This window comes from Typopeltis vanoorti, chromosome 4, assembly GCF_054136105.1.
Source record: "Typopeltis vanoorti isolate ZY-2024b chromosome 4, IOZ_Tvanoo_1.0, whole genome shotgun sequence".
NCBI classification, from domain to species: domain Eukaryota; kingdom Metazoa; phylum Arthropoda; class Arachnida; order Uropygi; family Thelyphonidae; genus Typopeltis; species Typopeltis vanoorti.
In genome coordinates this window covers 98,240,172-98,258,042 of record NC_143552.1, presented here as the reverse complement: position 1 = coordinate 98,258,042, position 17,871 = coordinate 98,240,172, and the positions used below count along the sequence as shown (strand labels likewise).

The window sequence follows — 17,871 nt, the reverse complement described above, 5'->3', positions numbered from 1 at the left end:
AAAGAAACTATTCTTTGAGTGAAAGAGCAGATAATCACTAGAACTAATTTCTGGAGAGTACTGTAATAGCAAATAACTTCAGCAAATTCAAGGAGACTTCTGGACATGTCTTTAGAGAGAATTAATTTAGAATAACTGGCATACTAATGGTCTGCACTTTGGCACAATAGGTTTATATTTAATGGTTGCATGCACCCATGGGTATTTTCCTTTTGAAGAATTCTGTTTACGTTTTGATGATGAATAAACTTCACACGAACTCTGATTTATTATTATTATGGGCTACTCCATGGAGTCCGTAGACTCATCAAGGGAAACCTAAACATCGTGCCAAACTCTATGCAACATTTATGCAGTATCTACCATACTTTACTTTGAACTAATTCACAATCATGGAACCCACAATAGACTCTGCCAATCCATTCCACTCATTCACTACTCTCCAAGCAAAAAACCTAGTTCTAACACCCTTGTTAACCACATGTAGAAGAAATATCTGAACATTTTTTTTTAATTCAAACACCTTTTCAAAGCAAAAAACTTTATTAATATACAAATGGATAAATTTTCCATTGAAATCTGGAAAGTATCTTGAGGATAACCATTTAAATTACAATATGTGGGCAATTTCCATATTTTTTATACACTATCTGATCAAAAATATCTGGACACCTGCTCGTCTCAACTCTCACTCAAATATGAAAGGCATTAACATAGAGTTGGTCACTTCTATAACAACTTTCCATCCCTTCCTTTCTTCCTGAATACCTATATATATATAAAAATACTTCATTAGCTCTTACACATTACACACACACACAAAAAGAATATTGCCTTTAAAACTTCTTGATAAATTTATTTCTGCTTTTGCATTATAGGTTGCAAAAAAACTGGCATATTTGAATATCTAACAGGATTAAAAAAATATAGTTGTTAAAATCTTATAAAAAGAAATAAAAACAAAATATTAAAAAAGGAAACAAATCTTAAATTAATATGAAATATGAAAATGATTTTGAGACAAATAAATAAAAGTGTGTTTTTATTTATTTGTCTAATTTAAAAAAGTTATAATCCGTACAAAAATGTAGCCAGATATCATTATACTATATTCTATTAGAATCTGCCCACCAAAAGTGGACTATCATTTTATAGTCTTTCTAAATGTTTTGCCTTGCTATGTTCCTGTAAAGGTTCTTTTAAATGAAAACTGAAACCTATGAATATGACTAAAACAAACAAATTCAACATTAAAATTTTAAAAAATAAAAAAAATTAGGTTGTGACCTGTATAGGGAGGTGTTGATGATTTATGGTTTTAATGGAGCAAGGACAGCAAAGGTCATACTGTGCCACATCAAAGGTTATAGCAGTATACAAGGTAAGACAATCACAAACATCCATACCCACAGCAGGATTTGAACCTATGACCTGTTGGTTAGAGAGAGGGTATGCTAAGCACTTGGTCAACAAGGTCAGTGGATGGGTGGTTGATAGACAAACATCAGAGGATGGAGTGGAATCAAGGCAAATGAATTATAGTTCTACTGGAGTGTCCCAGGACTCTGACTAGGACCACTACTATTTGTATATTAATAATATAGTGGAAGATTTGAGGGGGGGGGGGTATATTCAGTTGTTTGCTGATGATGCAAAATTGGGGAAAGCAATAGTTGATAAAGGTGATATAGGTATCTTGAAGGATGATTTGATAAACTGGCAGTGTGAGCAAAGAACAATGACTGTCAATTTAATGTTGTAAAATGTAAGGTAATGCACAGCTGTCAATTCGATGTTGTAAAATGTAAGGTAATGCGTGGCAGTCAATTTAATGTCGTAAAATGTAAGGTCATGCATTTTGGCATAAAAGGATTACATACTTTATATCATACTGATGATACTAGGTTACAGGAAATTGATGAGAGTAGGGATGTGGGAGTGATGGTGGTATTGCAAGAGTCAGCAAAATGGCTTAGAGGATTACTGAGCACAGCTTTGGTCACCTGTATTCCCAGGGGATCAGGAGGTGGCGGTGGAGGGGATTCAGAGATGAGAGACCAAGCTGTACACAGGTCTATGAAATGTTTCTTATGAGGGCAGCTTGAAGATGTGTGGGTTGCAGAGTTTAGCTGACAGGCAGAGGAGAGGGGATATGATAGAAACTTATAAGTTACTAAAGGAATTCTTTAAGATTGATACAAAAGAAATTTTTCAATACATGGGTAGTAGTAGTAGGGAGAAAACAAGGGTTTACACTTGGAAGTTGTCTATGAGTATGGTTAGTAAGAGTAGATGGACTAGGTTCTTTACTTAGAGAATGGTGAATAAGTGGAATGGATTGCCAGAGGTGATTGTGAGCATCCCAACAGTGAATAAGTTTAAGGAGATGCATGATAGGTATTGTGTTAATAGATAATGTGGATCACCCACGATAAGTCTTTTAACTCCATGGAGCATCTGTATAAATAATAATAATAATAATAAACTAACAGATATATATATAATAAATTTAGTTTAATCCTTTATCCAAGTGTAAGCAAACAAAGTTTGCACCTGAAGTATCTTCAGGACTGAGGCAACTCATGGTAAAGGTGGACCAAGCTCTCATCACTCCTTGTCTTAGTATCTCCCATAATACAAAGCACATCTCCTTGCAGACATGTATAATAGTATGCATTAAGGGAAGGGGCCACTACCCCGACTGGTTTCAACCTTCATTGAGGTCTCATCAGTGGGAGCCAGACCCAGAGGTACTGATACTAAGGCAGAAGCAATGGAGAAGTGATATTTACCTATACGAGTCGCCAAAAGGTGTACCACCTTATTATTTTTTGGTTAGACTAAGGGGGAAAAAACTTCCAACATCTTTCTTTAAATCCAGAGTAATTTAATAATAAGGTGGTACATCTTTTGGCAACTCGTATAGGTAAATATGACTTCTCCATCGTGTCTGCCTTAGTATCACCACCTCTGGGTCTGGCTCCCACTGACGAGACCTCAATAAAGGTCGAAATCAGTCTGGTAGTGGCCCTTCCCTTAATGCATAGCATTATACATGTCCACAAGGAGATGTGCTTTGCATTATGGGAGATACTAAGACAAAGAGTGATGAGACCTTGGTCCACCTTTACCATGAGTTGCCTCAGTCCTGAAGATACTTCAGGTGCAAACTTTGTTTGCTTACACTTGGATAAAGGATTAAACTAAATTTATTATACTCTAACCAAGTGGGAAAAAAATTCCAATAACAGATGCATATGTAAATACACTGAGTTAGCTTTACATTAGGAACACCCACCTAATAACATGTTGGTCCACCTCTCTGTGCAATCACGGCTCACAGACACCTAGAAACAGATTCCACAAGGTGTTGAACATTATGTATGCGTAACTCAACCCATGTCTGCTGCAGCAACTCCATCAGTTTACACTCGTTCCATGGAGGAGGAGGAGGATCAGGTTCTCACATCCCATTCTAGCATATCCTACACATATTCAATTGGGTTACGGTCAAGGGAGTTTGGGGGCCCAAAGCAATGTGGCAAATTTGTTGTCATGTTCTTCCAACCACTCAGTAGTTGTATGCACCTGATGACAAGGTGCAATGTCCTATTAAAAGATGGCATTGTGGTCTGGGTAGACCTCCTGCAGATATAGATGGAGTTGGTTGCAATGTCATTCATGAAATCACAAATTAAGAGAATACAGAGCATGCTATACTGTTTATAAAGCCAACAGCTGCTGGACATGAGAAAGAAAATAAAGAGAGAAGGATACATTGTGAAAAGGAACAAATAGTAGAAAGCAAAGGGAGAGTTGTAAATTATTCCCTTTAAGAAATACTGAAAATAAACATAAGGAATGAATGTTGATTTTAAGTGGATTCTTTATTGAGTTTCTATTGAGAAATTAATGCATCTTCAGTGTTGTAAAAATTTTGTTTGTAATTGAAGATTAGAAAGAAAGTATTCTGTGTGTTTATGGAATTGACAGCTATCATGTAAAAGCATAGTGATGTCCCTAGACAATTGTGTTCAATTTCATCGCTGGATAGCTGAAGCTTATTAAATAAACTATTCATCTTTTGATGAATAGATTTTCTTCCAGAGAGCAGTGAGTGAGTGGAACAATTTGCCCTTACGGGTAGTGAGTGCATCTAGTGTGAATGAATTCAAGGGTAGGTATGATAGCTGGGTTGGGTAATTTACAGCCTCCCTCGATGAGTCCTGACTCCCTGGAGGTCTCAGATAATAATAATAATAATATAACATTTAGTATCTCACCTGTATACCAATTATATCACATAATACTTCTCTAATTCTTCTAAGTTTCACTTCTTTTCAGTGTTACTTTGTTATGCTGGTGCCTGCCTATCTACGATTCTGCTGACAGAGGAGACTGTTCCAATATCGAGTTGATTTTTGTTTCTGACTTTTCTGTATGAATGATAGATATATAAAAAAATATAAACTCTCTAGTCAGGCTAATATTGGATAATCAAACATGAAGTATATTAAAAAAAAAAAAAATAGAATTAATACACAGTTAATGAGAGGAACTTATAATATTTATAATCCAAATCACCATTGAGCTTTGATAATAAGATGATTAAAAATTGTTGTGCAAGGTGTCAAATTTTTATTATAGAAAAAAGATAAATTTGGTTGAAGTGATGATATACATGCTTTTAAAAAAAAAAAAAAAAAAAAAAAATTGCTTACAAATTATAACTTACATTTATTGAATGAAAACAAACACAGATTATATATATAATTCAAAATGCAGATTAATTGATGCAAATTTAATTCTTAAGTGCTCAGTGGTTAGTTAGTATTCTCATACCAATGTGCACATTCGTATGAGATATAAATTTGTCTCATACCAATACATGCACTCCTGTTTTTCTTTTTCAACAGAACAATCCAGATGTTGCATATAATTTATTAAAAAGGTGGCACACCATTTGGCAACTCCTATAGGTAGAGATGACCTTGCTAATGCTTCTGCCTGGTATCTCCACTTGGGCCTGGCTCCCACTGAAGAGACCTCAATAAAGGTCGAAACTAGTCTGGGTAGTGGCCCTTCCCTTAATGCATAACATTAGACATATCCGCAAGGAGATGTGTTTTGCATTATAGGAGATACTGAGATAGGATTGTTGGTAGCTTGCTCCACTTTTGCAACGAGTTGCTCTGGTGTTGTACCACCTTACCCCAGTCCTGAAGATACTTTCAGGCACAAACTTTGTGTGCTCACACTTGGATAAAGGATTAAACTAATTTTATTATACTCTAACCAAGTGAAAAATAAACTTTCAACATCTTTCTCTAAATCCAGAGTAATTTATTAAAAAAGGGTGGCACACCATTTGGCAACTCCTATAGGTAGAGATGACCTGCTAATGCTTCTGCCTGGTATCTCCACTTGGGCCTGGCTCCCACTGAAGAGACCTCAATAAAGGTCGAAACTAGTCTGGGTAGTGGCCCTTCCCTTAATGCATAACATTAGACATATCTGCAAGGAGATGTGTTTTGCATCTCCTTGATGGTAAGGCGGTACAACACCAGGGCAACTCGTTGCCCTGGTGTTGTACCAACTTACCCCAGTCCTGAAGATACTTTCAGGCGCAAACTTTGTTTGCTCACACTTGGATAAAGGATTAAACTAATTTTATTATAATCCATATGTAGCCTGATCAAAGCCTTATACAGTATAATGGAATTATAACATCCTTACTTCTACATATTGGTGTCCTCCATATCATTCCTTCCCATAATCCACTGTGCTGCCCTCACAATTTTAGCACTGTGTCCATGAAATTTTAGGTCAATATCCACAGTCACTCCCAGATCTTTCATCTCCTCCACCTACCCCAAGATATTTCCACCAATTGAACACTCTAAATCCCATCCTTCCTTCCAAAAATTTTAAAACCTTACAATTTGCAATACGGAACTAATAACTCCAGCTCCATACTCCTCATAATTCTCCCTAACTTTGCATCATCTGCAAACAATGTCATGTTATCATTCAGACCCTCTCAATATCACTAACTTACAAGTTAAACAGCAACACTCCAAAACTGACTCTTGGGACACACCACTAGTGACTATCCTCTTCTGGGATATGCTCCTCCAATGAAACTCATATTGGAGATTAAGGACAATAATCTACTATCTAAATACATTCATTCTAATTTAATTACTAGCTTGTCATGTAGCAATTTATCAAATGCCTTTGCAAAATCTAAATATACCACTTTGTATGCAACACCATTATTCGATGCATTTATCACTTTGTTATAGTTTGTATTATTATCGCACATGCACCTCCATGTAGTCCTAAGACTCATCATGGAAGACCCAAACTATCAACACTATCTACCATACCACTCCTTGAAATTATTAACAGACAACACTCTCACAACTGACTCAGGCAACCCATTCCGTTCATTTAACACTGTCCAAGTGAAAAAATTCTCGTCCCCTTGCTAGCCACACTCTCTTACCCTTCAGAGGAATGACCTCCTGTTCTGCCCCTCTAGCTAAGTGTTAGAACATTTCCCTTGCATCAATCCCATAAAAGCATTTAATTGAAATGTTTCCATCATATCCCCCCCCCACCTTTTTTTGTCTATTAACTAACTTTTGTAATCCACAAACACTCAATCCTAACAGAAAACATTCCAAGACCATTCACAATTTTGGTCACTTGCCTCTGGATCCACTCTATGACTTCCTCGGTCCCAGGTGGTCATATCAAGGCTTTATAAAGAGGAATCCTTACATCTACTTGTCAGGGTGTTCTTCAATAACCAAGTAATCTTGTGAGCTACCCTGGCTACTCTAGCAATATGCCCTCTAAAATTCAACTCTATCTACTACTATCCCCAAATCCCTGGCTTCATCAATTTCCTGAAATACAATTCTCTCAATGTGATACACAGCATAATGACCATTCACAAAGCCATACTGCTCCTCATAGAGTATGATCTTTTTATCCATCCATCCATTTATCCATCACGAATGTAAGGATAAAAGGCATTATGAAATAGATAAAGACAGACCTGAAAAGTAAACAAGTATGCAGAAACCAAAATCAGAGTGTAAAAAGAAATTGGATGTGCAGGCAAAAAGCAATTTGAAAGAATTTTATCATTATACTGCATGCAAAAGAAAGAATAAATGAATGTGGAAGAGTAACTGTACTAAATGCAGATGGTACACTTGTTTCAGCAACAACAATTACTACATTTGAACTCCTGTCCTGTTTGGTTTTTTTTTCTAATTTTGTAATGTCACACATACACACTATTTGGATCCCACCTACATACATACACCAAGAATGCTGAATTTTGAAAATTATATATATATATATAAAAAAAAAAATTGTTGAATTTTGTATAAATGGTTCAAACTTGGGGTAGTGGCCAGCTTTTTCAGACTACCTATTATATAAATTACTGTGTACAAGAAATTTATGGTGGGGGGGAACATAATGTACATATAGACTGAATCTCTCTCTCTCATCACTACTTGGTATGCATATAAAGAGTGGTTTTTGGTGCCTCAATTATAGCAAAAAATGTTCATTATCTTTTGAAGCAGAACACACCACAAACTGGGTAGCTGTTCTCATCCTATGAATAGACAAACCAGACAGAACACAAAAAATTAAGAGATATAATACAATATTCTCACAGTTTTATTATTATTATTGTTATTATTACCCCAAGACCTCATGGAGTCAAAGACTCATCTGGGAGGTCCTTTTATCACACACACAGCTCATCATACCGTGCCTTGAACACATTCAAACTCCTTGCAGACACCACACTCTCAGAAAAGACATTACAATCATTCACAACTCTGCATGAAAAAAACCTGCCCCTCACTCCCCTACTCATATCCTCTTTATACAGTTTCCAGGGATGACCTCTGCTTCACCCTGATCTCCCACTATTTTCTGTAGAACTACTCCAGCATTGATCCTATAACAACCCCTTACCAACTTCCCTCCTGTCAACCACTCTGCAAATTTAGAATTGCTTCAAACTGAATTTCATATCATCTCAACTCTTAGGAAGGGAAGAAATACTAATGACAACCTCCCTAAATAACTGTGATACAAGATTGATTTTTTTTTTTAATGTGGCTCCCACACGTTTATTTGGAAACCTACTGTACATTCATACCATGGGTGGCATAAGGATAAAAGGCAAAATGCTGTGCTATGCAAATTGTGTTTGATGAAAGTGCTTTTCATGGAGGAATAAAGCTGCACACTTGGATGCCTTATAATTCTCAAGACATCATCTAAATGATTTCACATGGGAAAGAATTATTGGAAAGCTTGAAGGTGGTTACAGAATTGCTGATATTGTCAGAGTTTAGAAAATCATTGTTTATTTTTATTATTTTTACATAGTTCAGAAACCTTGCTCTAGAGACCAACCAAGGGTTTTTCTTTAAAGCTACTCAAGGCCTCCTATAAGCAGGTGAGAAATTCATCTCTCACCGAAAGATAATCAAAAACATTCATGTCCGCCCACAGCAAGATTCAAACCTGCAGCCTGTTGGTTGGAGAGTGGATATGCTAACCCTTGGCCAACCAAGATGGCTTTAAACTGTCAGGAGTGGAATATCACTGTGGTTTAGTTAGAAGATATCCTGAGAACCTCACAATTAAGGAGGGAAAAAAAAGCAACAAATTTTAAGCATCTCCGTGTTGCAACTGGAAGAATAGTGGTATGTTGTGCCCTTCGATTGGAAAAAGCGTAAGTTCGATTCTCTTCATGATGAGAAGAATCTTATGTTTTTTTTTTCCTCTTCAATTGAAGGTGAGGTAACCAATCTCATATGGGGATAAAATTATTTTTTCTCCTAAAAACTCAGGTTTTTCATCCCACATACATACAACTCAGCCATGATGACAAAGACAAATTGCAATTTAGAGATAAAAAATACTTTGTGGTAATGAGCAGTAGATGGCTTTATATGTAGATGATGATGGTAGCATTGTTCTGTGTAGCTGGTAGATTAAGTGGTGGGGATGGAGAGTTGTAGGCTGCCCACCATTAAGAAGTCCTTGGAGGGGTCATGTAATAATAACATGACATTACAGAAAAATTATTTAAGTATTATAATAACGGAATTAACTCACGTCAATTATTCTTTATTCGTAGAATCTTCATTTGAGTATCACAAATATCATCAGTACGGGTACAAGGCTAATTAACCAATAACTGTTATTCACAAAGCGCCACCTAAGTAGATAAGGTTAAATTTCCTAAATTTATTTAAATTATTATTATTACTTATTTTTAATTTATTTTATTTTTATTTATTTTTTATTTTAATTATTTAAATTTAATTATTTAGTTATTTAATTATTAAATAATAATTATTTAATTATTCAATTATCATAATTATTTTTTTAATATATATATGTGCGTATACAATTATATGTTAGGAAAGATTTGCTGCTTTATAAAGTACTATCTCCCACAGGAGGGAAAGACGTAAACCATCGGATCTGTTTAGGTTAGGAGAGTGAAGTAATGCTTCATATGTTTCTTTGTATAGCCGTTCCATTAGGAACCGACTTTTGTGAATGACTTTTGTCTTGTTCCACTTAACTCTATGTCGGGTGTTGATGGCATGTTCTGCAATTCCAGACTGTTCGGGTTCAAGGTACTGGATGTACGACTGGTGTTCTTCTAACCGGACCTGAGCAGATCTTCCTGTTTGTCCAAAATATGATAATCCACACGAGCAGGGAATCTGGTAGACAACTGGATAGCTGAGATGTGGGAGCTTGTCATCTGGAGACATTAGGAAAGTGGAGATTTTTCTGACGGGTCGAAAAGCCACACAGATATTTAGTGGCTTTAGCACCTTAGCTATGCGTTCACTAATCCCTTGTATATAGGGGATAGGTATACGTGTAGGTTCTTCTGTACTTGAAGAGGATGCTGGAGCACGACTACTTAAAGCTCTTTTTATGAAGGACTTCTTATAGCCATTGGATATGAAGGAGGAATTAATATACTGTAATTCTTTTTGTAAAAGTTCTTCTGAAGAACAAAAGGAGTGGGCTCTATGAACTAGTGTTTTTATAGTACCTGCCTTTTGGCTGGGATGGTGACGTGATTCCGCGTGGATGTACTGGCCTGTATGAGTCTCTTTCCTATAGACTGTGAATTGTAGATAACCATCTAGTTGGCAAAGAATCAAGAGGTCTAGAAATGCTAACTGCTTATTTACTTCTACTTCTAGGGTGAACTGGATCCTTGGATGAAGTGCATTAATTTTTGAGAGAAACAGTTGTAGTTCTTCTGAGGTGCCCTTCCATATGGCAAAAATGTCCACATATCTGAACCAAATGTTAGGTCTGGATGTAATGTTGTTAAAGATACGCTGTTCGAAATGCTCCATGAAGTAGTTGGCAATAGTCAGAGATATTGGATTACCCTTTGTCGTCACTTCAATTTGTTGGTATAACTGGTTTTTGAAGGGAAAATAACCGGACTTTATTACAAATTCAAATAATTTGACTATATCTGGAGGAAATTCTTGGTACAGTAATTTGATGCTGCTGCCAACGGAACATTCGTAAATAGCGAAACAACATCTAGACTAATCATAATCTCTGAATTGTCTAGATGCAGATCGGAAATTTTATTTCTGAAATCCGAATTTTTTATATACTTAGCTGTTTTTCTAGTTGAAGAAGCGAGTAAATTTGACAGAAATTTTAATATTTTGTAAGTGGGAAAACCTATACAGTCTACAACAGGTCTTAATGGAATTCCTGGCTTATGTACTTTTGGAAGACCATATAGTCTCGGTGGGTGCCCGAAGGAGGTCTTTAGTGTTTTCTTTTTATCTTCATCCCATATCGATATTTTTTCTATAAGGGCATTAAGCTTTCTTATTTGATTACCGGTAGGATCTGAAGTGAGAGGCCTATAAGTCGAATAGTTGCGGAGTAACAGTGATATTTTTCTCTCGTATTCTCATCTGTCTTGGATGACTACAGCCTTCCCATTGTCAGCTTTCGTAATAATTAGATTCTTGTTATTTTTTTAGCAAATTCAGTGCTCTTTCTCCAGCATACAATAGGTTCGGCCGCGGAGGCTTGGCGTTAAAAAGAATTTTTGCACAATCGAATCTTGTTCTGTTAGCTGTTTTTTGCGGTAAGGATCGAATACCTCTGTCTATACTATGGAAAAAGTCTATTATGGGTATTTTATTCGTATATATACATCATGGACGGTAGCTTGGTTTTAAAAAAATTTCTTCTGGTCGGCGACGAAAATTAAACTTAGATTTCACAGTGGCACACCATCCCTTGGTATTTTATATATATTTTTTATAATAAAATGGAATAAGTATACCAGCAAATGCCTTTTTATTCCATAAGAAAAGTAGGAAGAGATATTTTAGCCCAGGTTTTCTGCATTTTTGATGATATACGGAGTAAAATACCCACGTTTTCTAAGTAAACTGTACTTGTCTACTGCAGAGATCGATTAACAGGTGCAGGCCTTAGCAACAGGCCCAGAATCGAACTTATAACTGTTATCTAAAAAAAAAAAAAAAATCAGCTAACGCCTATTTGTTCCCGCATAGGGAGTAGGCAGGGCCGTTTACCCTATCTAACTTTTGGAGACTGAGTGGACAGTTCAATCTCCACTGGTAGCCAATCAGAGAGATAGCTGGCCCAAGGCTATCACTGATTCATCAGTACGCAGTGAAGAAGGCGGCAAGCTAGTGCCGCCATCTCGTGGTCCCTAACCCTAACACAATATTTTTAATGTCTGAAAATAGTGTGGGTTCGACGGTCGATTTTCTTGAGTTTACGGGACGAAAAACCCAAGTTTCCGGGAGAAAAAACCTGCTAGCCCATGCCAGAGATCGACTAACTCTAGAACCGGTTGAAAAAAGGCTTAGAAAAATTTCTTCTAGTCGGCGACTAGATGAATAATTTGAACCACCAAATCTTTTCTTCGTGCAGTCAAACGCTGTAGAATGCAAACGCCACTTCTATTGAGCTACACAGGTTTCTCATAACTGTTATCTTTAAAATAAAATTAATTATTATTTTTTTATATAAAATAAAACTGCTACCACCTTTTAATCCCTAAAGGAAGTAGTGAAGACCGTTTTAGCCCTATCTGACTTTCGGAGACTAAGGGGACAGTTAAATCTCCACCGGTAGCCAATCAGTGATAGCTTGCCCAAGACTATCACTAATTATAACGGCAGATAACTGCCGCCACCTCATAGTACCTAACCCTAACTCGAGGTATTATTGTCTAAGATAATATGGGTTCTAAGGGCAAAAAACTGTTTATCCATGCACGAGATCAACTAATTCAGGAACAGGTCGAAGAAGGGGTTAGAAATGTTGATATAGTAACAAAGAAATAATAGATATCAAGAACGCTATGGAACCAGTATTAGAGACTGAAAATTTTAACACCGTATTACGCATTTCATCGATGTCATACCGAAAAATTTTTAATGAGTCCCATGATGATTGAAATGCAAGTTTGATTCACTGGTGAGCCACCCCAAATCTAGAAATACTGTCATTAATACAGATAGAGTAGTGATCAACTACCGGCCATGATGTATATATACGTCAACATTTCCGTGGATGCGAAGTGCGTATTCAAATTGTAATATCATTGATATCACATTGAAATTTATGATGGATACGAAGTTTTTGAGGGTGCGTATTTGATCTTTAATGGCCGGTAAGGTGGTTAAGCCATTCTTCAACCGGTTACCGAGGATATCAATCTCTGGCATGGGCAACTTGAGTTTTTCAATACATTCTCAAAAAACTCGATTGTGTAACTTACTACTTCAGTCAATAATATACTGTTTATTATTATATTGTATTATTGTATATGGTGGTGGCCTCCTCCAGGGCGACAATTAAAATCACTGATAGTTACAGGCTAGCTTCTCTGTTATTGGTGTTCTCCCTCGATGAGTCTTTGGACTCCCTGGAAGTGTTAAATAATAATAATAATAATAATTAAACGGTCGATTATGGAAAATTCGACCATAGAACTCACACTCAGCCCATAACACGAATGTTAAGGATTAAGTCCACGAAATAGCGGAAGTTGTCTTGAGTGCTCTTTCCCAAAAAGCTGCGATTCATTATTAGCCTGGGCTGACTGTCAGTGAAGGGCAGGGCGGTACTCACACTTTTCTCCAGGCAGGCGGGGGGGGGGCCGAACCGCTAGGGTACACCAAAATCCCTCTCTTATTACTTAGGGCCTTTAAATTGGATGCAATTTTTATGGGTCCCCAGTTAGAGCCTCGTACACTGCGCATAAGTACAGCCAGAGGCAGACTGGGTCTAAAAATATTGGTTGCCAGGAGACAAAGGGGGGGGCACCCACAAGTATAAGTCTATCATTTAATTTTTATAATAAATAAATAAATTTTTAAACAAATACATAACTGCAAAAAAGGTGCAATTAAATTTTCTGTGAAATAAATGTATATTTTTTAGTAATTACAGTGTACATATATTGTAAATATTACTGGCAGTATACAGTAGATACTAAATGTAAATACAGATTGTTATAATTGAATTTTTAATATTTTTTTAAATTTTAAATAAATGGTGGATATTTTTAAATAGTTGACTTGTACTGAACATTTTACACATTAACAGATAGTTCAAAAGCATATTTCATGCAGTCCACTGTATTAAGAGCAATCGGTTGAATTCATTAGATGATTGCGCGAATCTGTCAATAATTGCTTCTGCATCCAGTTCATCTAACAATTCCTTTTCAAGAGATAGCAACCTGTATGATTCCAAGTTCTCCTCGGACAGTGAATTTCTTAGCCTTGTCTTTATGATCTCTAGCTTTGAAAATGTCCTTTGACATTGGACTTGAGTAACTGATAGTGTGCAGATGACATTATAAAGTTCATAAAGATTATCACGTGCTTTGTCTTGAAGTCTGTTGGATGCCAGAATTTTTAGTACACACGATGGGCAAGTGCTACAAGTTTTACACTTTGCAACTGGAATTCATATTTGTTGCCAGGAGACAAAGGGGGGGGGGGCACCCACAAGTATAAGTCTATCATTTAATTTTTATTCCCAAATGTAGCTGTAATGAACATGACCATGTTGCCACCAATTGGTGAGAGTGACCATAAGGTCATGACTTGGGAGGTGGCTAAAGGAGTCGAATTTACAATTAAGACAGGGTATATGTGGAATTACCGGGCTGGTAAGTATGACAAGCTTAGGTGTGTGCTTGGCTCAATGCCATGGCATGTAAAACTGCAAGGGCTGGATGTTGATGGTGCATGGGAGGTGGTTAAGAACTGTTTGCAGGAGGCAATGGTTGACTGTATACCAAGAGTCCGAATAATAAATCAGGTAGGGGTTAAATGGATGAATAACACTATTAAGCTTGAGCTGCAAAAACAGAAACAATTGTGGAGGGAATTTAAGGAGAAGGGTGACCATCAGGTGCATGAACAGCATAAAGCTCAGGCCAGGATGGTAACAAGGGTGGTAAGAAAAGCAAAAGCAGATTACGAAAGGAAATTGGCCATGCAGGCTAAAGAGAATCCCAAACAGTTTTTTCAATATGTTGCAAGTAAAAGGAAAAATGCTCATGGTAGAATGATCTTAAAAAATGCTGAGGGTAGGGAGGTAACTGAATCAGTCGATGTTGTGGAATTACTGAGCGAGCACTTTGCAAGAGTATATCATCCAGGTGGTGGCTTTGCGAAAATGGAGGAACCAACAGCTTATACTGGAATTGTGATGGATGAGGTAGAGGTAACTAGTCTATTACAGAACCTCAATGTCAATACATCTGTGGGATGGGATGGTATACCAGCTCGTGTCGTACGTGAAGCGGCCAAAGAATTATCAGTGCCCTTGACCATTATGTTTAATTTGAGCCTCAGGACTGGGTCAGTCCCAAGGGGGTGGAAAGAGGGGAAAATAGTTCCACTGCACAAAGGTGGTTCCAAGGCTGCTGTTGAAAATTACCGGCCAATCAGCATAACAGGAATCATTATCAAGGTCTTAGAGAAAATAGTCAAGAGGAAAATACAAGATTGGATAGAAGAAAATGGGATACTGTATCGGGGACAGCATGGTTTTTGTGAAGGGTAGGTCATGCCTCAGTAACTTGCTCACGTATTATAACACAGTGACGGCTGAACTGGATAAGGGTAATGGGTTTACAGTGATTCTGCTGGACCTTGCTAAGGCCTTTGACAGGATACCACATGGAATTCTAATCAGTAAATTGCAGCATATGGGAATAGACATAGGGTTGGTGAGATGGATAGGAGGGTGGTTGACGGAGAGATATCAGAGAGTGGTTTACTCAGTAGTAGAGTCCACAAGACGGCCTGTGACTAGTGGTGTACCACAAGGATCTGTTCTTGGACCACTGCTGTTTAATTTGTTCATAAATGATATAGGAAAGGATCTGAGAGGAACAGTTCATTTGTTTGCGAATGATGCGAAGTTGGGTAGGGCAATAGTGAATGCAGAAGACGTCAAAATTTTGCAGGATGATTTGGATAGATTGGAGGTCTGGGCTAGGGAGAATGGATGTCAATTTAATGTGGCAAAATGTAAGGTTATGCATTTTGGGGTGAAAAGATGGGAGGCAGTTTACTGCATTGGTGGAACCGTGCTCCAGGAAATTGATGAGGCACGAGATTTAGGAGTGTTGGTGGATAAGGAATTGAAATTTAGGGGACACATTGCAAAAGTGGCCAAATCAGCTCATCAAATCACTTGGTTGCTGAAGAATACGTTGCCAAGCAGAGACAAGCAGGTTATTGTTCCTCTGTATCGAGCCTTGATAAGACCTCATCTCGACTACTGTGCTCAGATTTGGTCACCTAGGTTTCTTCTTGATGGGGAGGAGGTGGAGAGGATCCAGAGGCGAGTGACCAAGATGATAGCAGGTCTGTGGAATGAACCGTATGAGAACAGGTTGAGGATTTGTGGGTTGCAAAAATTGGTTGATAGGCGGAGGAGGGGAGATATGATTGAGACATTCAAATTACTGAAGGGTTTCTATAAAATTAATTCAGAAGATATTTTTGAGAACAGGGCTGGTTGTGGGAGGACTAGGGGACATCCATGGAAACTGGGCAAAAGTGTGGTTAGTAAAGGTGTTAGAGCTGGGTTCTTTACTTTTAGAGTAGTGAATGAGTGGAATGCGCTCCCTGAGTCTGTGGTGGATGCTGTGACAGTGAATGAGTTTAAGGCGAGGTATGATAGATACTGTATGAATGTCAAATAGTTGTGATGAAAATGACTTGGGGCCTCCCTCGATGAGTCTAATGACTCCCTGGAGTTGCCCGTAATAATAATAATAATAATAATAATAATAATAATATTCTCACCATCATTAAGCAATAGCTTTAATGCATCAAAGTTCGAAGCAAAAGAAAACAATTCAAATATTACTTGATCTTTGCTGATTTGTGGAACTGCTTAATACCTTCCAATGCTTCATCTTCAAGGGCGTTCTTTGCAATAGTTTTTAAGCTTTGCTGGGTCAAGCAAGATAAATTTTTATACAACTTTTTGTGTTGTAAAAAGAGTGAATCTAGTGACTGGGAAATGCATCGATTATTAGGATAAACACATTTACTCTAAAATCAGCTAGAGAATCTGGGGAATTTCCTTCATCATCTATAAGCTCATCTGCCATTCTTTTCTTCTTCCTCTGCCTCTTAACTTGCAATGCTGTTTCCAAAGAGTCAATTTCCAATGTTTGAATTTCATCCATATTCAACTGAGAAATCTTGTCATTATATTTATTTACAAATTCCAGTGCCTTACTGTGAACGTTATCAATTGTTCTTGTCTGTTCCTTCAACTTTGTTGTAGCTGAATCTATTAAACTCCTGCAGTAAACATATATAAACCACTTGTCTGTAAATAACTTGATAACGGGGCTGTAATTTTAAATATATACAAGTAACGGTGTCAATATTGTTTCAAACTTTAGAAGACTTTGAAGTAAAACATTTTCTTTTTGTTTTGTTTTTGCATCAGACTTGTCTGAATCTTGTATCATTGATGAGCATGTCAATAGATTTACAAAACTGCTGACAGCGGCATCATAAAAACGTCCAAATATAGTCGTTGCTACATTAGATTTTCTTGACTATCTTGTCTCACAAATTAACAATTAACTTTAATCATTTCATTTTTTCTTGTCCTGGATGTTCTCCAACAACTTCTATCAAAAGTTGCTAAATTCTGGAGCAAATTGAAAAAGAAAATGCAGCCACGCAACATTTTGTTGTTTTCAGTTATCACCAAATTCAAGACATGGGCATAGCATCATATATGAACTTGTTGATCACCCACATCGGTAATTTTACTTTGTAAACCATTATACTGGCCATGGTAGCTTGAAGCTCCATCTGTACTATCAAATAAACATTTTTTGGGATCAATTTTAAGATGTTGCATTGTTACAGTCAATAGATCAAAAAGTCCCTGTCCTGTACCATTATTACTTGGCACAACCAAAAATAGTCACTGACAGATAACACTTTTAAGCACATACCGAATATAATGCTAACTGATTGATGGATGAATTATCTTGTGTTGAATCAAGTTGAATAGAATAATATTTTGCTTGAGAAACTTCACGACTAATTTTTTCTTTTATCATAGTCTCCATAATTTGGATTATCATGTTAATACGCGAAGTTGTTTTACTCAGGTATGTAACAAGTCCACCACGGCCTTTACTTTGAGCCTTTCCTTGTTCTAATCGTTTGATTCTTTGTGTAGACTTCTTTTGTACTGCAGAAACGTGAGTTGCCATAA

General features: G+C 37.0%; 1 protein-coding gene and 1 long non-coding RNA gene across 5 annotated transcripts in view; one reads left to right on the top strand and one right to left on the bottom strand.

Annotated features, from left to right (window-relative positions):
• Positions 1-17,871, top strand: part of VGAT (vesicular GABA transporter) — a 148,738-nt gene that overhangs the window by 76,982 nt on the left and 53,885 nt on the right. The gene's annotated exons all lie outside the window — the stretch shown is intronic.
• LOC150107539 (uncharacterized) lies at positions 533-9,222 on the bottom strand. Its single transcript, XR_016548199.1, has 3 exons — positions 9,163-9,222; positions 4,284-4,436; positions 533-768 (listed from the first exon to the last, which is right to left on the bottom strand). It is a non-coding gene; the product is annotated as an uncharacterized LOC150107539 (long non-coding RNA).